Source organism: Anomaloglossus baeobatrachus, chromosome 5, assembly GCF_048569485.1.
Source record: "Anomaloglossus baeobatrachus isolate aAnoBae1 chromosome 5, aAnoBae1.hap1, whole genome shotgun sequence".
Taxonomy (NCBI): domain Eukaryota; kingdom Metazoa; phylum Chordata; class Amphibia; order Anura; family Aromobatidae; genus Anomaloglossus; species Anomaloglossus baeobatrachus.
Window position 1 is genome coordinate 18,335,992 of NC_134357.1, and position 4,236 is coordinate 18,340,227.

Here is a 4,236-nt window from a genome sequence, read left to right on the forward strand (position 1 = left end):
AGCCCAGCAGTTTCCACTCAACCAACCCCAAAGTCTACAGTAACAGCAACAACTAAAGCAATAGAACAAGAAAAAGGAACAGAAACGGAAGGAGAAGATAAAGAACTGGAAGTAGACACCAACAAAGACAAGGAACCAATTGCTGACACCACTACAGATGATGACGATGACAGAAATGTAGAAAATGACAGGTGCCACAGCCCTATAGGCCAAAGCCCTGGTACAGAGGAGTGAAGAAATAAAGTAAAGTACAGCAAGTTAAAGTAAAGTTCTGCAACGTTCAAGTTCAAGCATGTGCCCACATGAACTTATGTGAGAACCCTTTCTAAGCACACTTTGCACCAGGTTTTGTGCACTTTATCTACGGACCATAGGCTATGAACTGGCTATAGCCACAAACTTTCGCAGTGTACATAGTTACCCCAGAGGTACCACCACCAGAGCCAGCCTGTTTAGGAACCTGGCTCGCCTGTGACCAGGGAGCACGCTTGTTTATGGGGCCTGGCACTCCACCACAAAGAGGGTACCTGGTCAGCACCAACTGTGGAGGCCGCCTCTACATCCTGCCAGAAGAGCCTGAAGGCGCGGCTCCACCAGGCCAGGTATACCCTGAAACCACCAGAGCACAAAAGCCGCCTCTACATCCTGCCAGAAAGGGCCGAAGGCGCGGCTCGATGGGAGAGGAAGATTGGAGGAGATGTCTGGGGAAGCGGATGGCCCAGACCTGGATGCTAAAAGGACCGGTGACCTGCCTCCTGAGAGGGCTTTTGGGTGGGTTAACGGACTTGTGGGTGGAGGGCGGTGATGTATGGTACCTGGTGGTTTTATAATGTTTTAAATGTTTTACTGTTTTATGTATTTTAAAATCTTGTCTTGCAGCCCAAGGACGTGCTGGTGATAACTAAGGGGGAATGTGGCGCCCCTGACCTGGTCAGGCACCACTGAGTACTGCACCCATGCTGGGGGCAGTACAATACAGGTAATCCAGAAGGCTGACTGAGGTGTGACTACACAGGCGCATAGTAATCAGGCCTCACACATCTACCTTTGGGAGGACCCCTGAGAGATTCCAGGAGGGGGCGTGGCCTCCATGTCCACTCAAGGGGTGTGGTGGAGAGCCTGGTTGCTAGGTGACATAGGCAAGAACAGGAGAGGAGGAGCAGTGAGCGAGTTTAATGTGCAGCTCAGGGAGAGCAGACATGAGGAGCACACCCTGGAGCTGTTGCAGTCCAACAGCGTCCGTGCAGTGACTACCGACGGGGGAGATCGGTCACCTGGTAGTGCCACCCGAAATCCACCCAAGGCTAGAGAGAGCAAAGGGGAGGCAGAGTAAGGAGACTGCCAGAGAGGTACTAGGCCCGCAAGGGTAACAGGTCCCAGTGCAGAGATAGATTCACCTGTCTTCTGCCAAACCTGCCTGAGGGGGCACTTCAGACCCACACCATACCACCACAGAGTCCGCAGCGACGTAGCAAAGAAAGGGCCCATAGTTCACAGGAGGCAAGCAGCCGGAGTGACCTGGTCCAGGCTACAAGCAAACGGGCCGAAACGAGGGGAGAACAGGCAGCAGAAACTTCCCTGGGTGACCCCCGTAGGGACTGCAAGTCGGAGTCACCACAAAAACACAAAGGGCTAAGGAAGGCGAGTTGGTAGTCACCCTCATCAGCCAGCCGGAAGGATACCTGGTTCCAGCCTGGTTCATCCCAGCTACACCCGGGTTACTCACCCTACCATCAACTGTGAGTAAAAACCCTGAAAGACTGCCTGGACTGTGCCTGAGTCATTCTGCGCCTTGTGGTTCCACACACTTACACAAGGCCCTGGGGCTTGCCTCACTCTCGAGAGGCCACTACAACTGACTGCACCCACCATCAGCCCCAGGCATCCCTTAATCTGCAGTGGCGGTCACCCTGACCGCAATACCGAGAGTGGCGTCACGAAAATCCTAAAAGAAGGTTCCCTACCTGTGACCAGACTGTTCCATCCACGTGGAGTCCCTGAAGGTAATGCACCGACACAACACCTGTGGGGCTTCACATTAACCCTTTCACTACCCTAGACGTCCAGAAAATGTAATCTTAATGCTTTCAATGCTCTAGACCACCAGGGAATATAAAACTACCTTCTCTTTTTACCCTGCAGCACATTGCCCTAGACCACCAGGAAATGTAAACTTAACACTATCACTCCCTTAGGCATCCATAAAAAATGTAAAATTTAGCCCTTTGCTGCCCTAGACCACCAGGGAATGGAAAACTAACCATTTCATTGCCTTAGAAGACCAAAGAACATCCACGGTCTTAGACCACCAGGAAAAGGAAAAATAATCATTTTATTGCCCTGGACCACCAGTAAATGTAAAACTAATCTGTCCGTTGACCAAATATTGTAACATTAATCTCCAACCGCCCTAGATCACCAGGGAATGTAAAATTAACCCCTCCACTGTCCTACTCTACCAGAAAATGTAAAGCTATCTCATCCGGGGTCTATAACAGGGGCTGAAAAATAAACTCCTTCACAGCTAAAGACCACCAGGCAATGCAGAATTAACCATTCCACTGTGCTAGACCACCAGGGATCGTACCACTAACCACTTCACACCATTAAACCAAGAGGAAATACTATAACTAATCTTGATTCAGCCCCAACCAGAAGGAAGGGACAAAGGACGAGCGGAGCTGAGGCCAATGCTGGCAATCTAGTGACCCTCTATCTAAAGGGGTCTCCGAACACTGGGATCCCCCCTTTCTAATGTAAACAATGGAACCTTATGTAGGAAATGTAAATCTGATCCCTTCACTGCTATACTATAGGAAATGTAACATTAACCAGTTCACTGCCTTTTATCATTGGGAGAAAAGTACATTTAACCCTTTCACTTACCTTACCAGGATGTTGAAATGACAAGGAAAACCGGTTCTTGCTTCGCTTTGTGCCCAGGACACAACATGGGGCTCGGCTGAGACCCCACAATATCCATTTTTCCTATCATGCATCTAGATTTAATACCTTTATTCTACAATGATCCTCACACTAAAAGCTCCAGCAGATCGGACTATTGGATATTATTGTGTTAGCAATATGATAATGAGCACTGGAAACAGTCAGCAGGCTACTTTTTCCTATTACGCAGGGTGCCAATGCATTGTTATTACAGCCAGGGGTCTGCCGAAGACCCCCTGTGCCTGACATTACAACACCCCTGGTGTTTAAAGGTAACTGTGAGTTTTGCTATACACAGCAGTGCTCATGCACTGCTAGGTATAGCAGAGGTGATCACATGATCAGTTTCAATCCCCCTAAGGAGACTATTAAAAAAGTTTTTAAAAATATGAAAAAAGTTTAAATCATCCTAAAAATAAAACAATTAAAATAAAAAAAACATATATTTGGCACCGCTGTTCAACTCATCCCCCTTTTGCCCCATTAAAAATACAGTAAAACAATGAAAAAAAATACACATATTTGGTCCCATTGCATTCGTAAAAGTCCGATCTATTAAATGATATAATAGATTAGTCCAATCGGTATACGACGTAACAAGAAAAAAAAAAACAACAGAATTAAGGGGGTTTTTTTTGGCCACCGCAGCTTTGCAATTAAATGTAATAAGAGGTGATCAAAACATTTTATCTACATAGAAATGGTATCAGTAAAATCGTCAGCTCAGGGGAGGGCAAAAATATAAGCCCCAGAGCCCAAAAATAAAAAAAAAGTTATGGGTAAAATAAAATAAAATAGCAAATAAAAAAATAAAATAAAATAGCAAATAAAAAAAATAAAATAGCAAATAAAAAAATAAAATAAAATAGCAAATAAAAAAATAAAATAAAATAGCAAATAAAAAAATAAAATAAAATAGCAAATAAAAAAAATAAAATAAAATAAAATAGCAAATAAAAAAAATAAAATAGTAAATAAAAAAATAAAATAAAATAAAATAAATAGCAACACAACCGAAATTAATAAAAATAAAATAAATAAACAAAAAAAAAACACTGGATTTTATTTATTTTGTAACTCATAACGAAATAAAAATAAAGCATCCGTCAACAGCAACTTGCTGACTGTTTCCAGCTACTAAAACAAGTTGGGAAGAAATGTAAATAATTCTGTGCAGATATCATTTATGATTTGTCACTTTATATTTGTAAACAAACAACCAAAAGAACAATAGAAAAAAAATGTAACAATGTAACAATGGCAGTAATAACGGCACGGACACAATGGAGG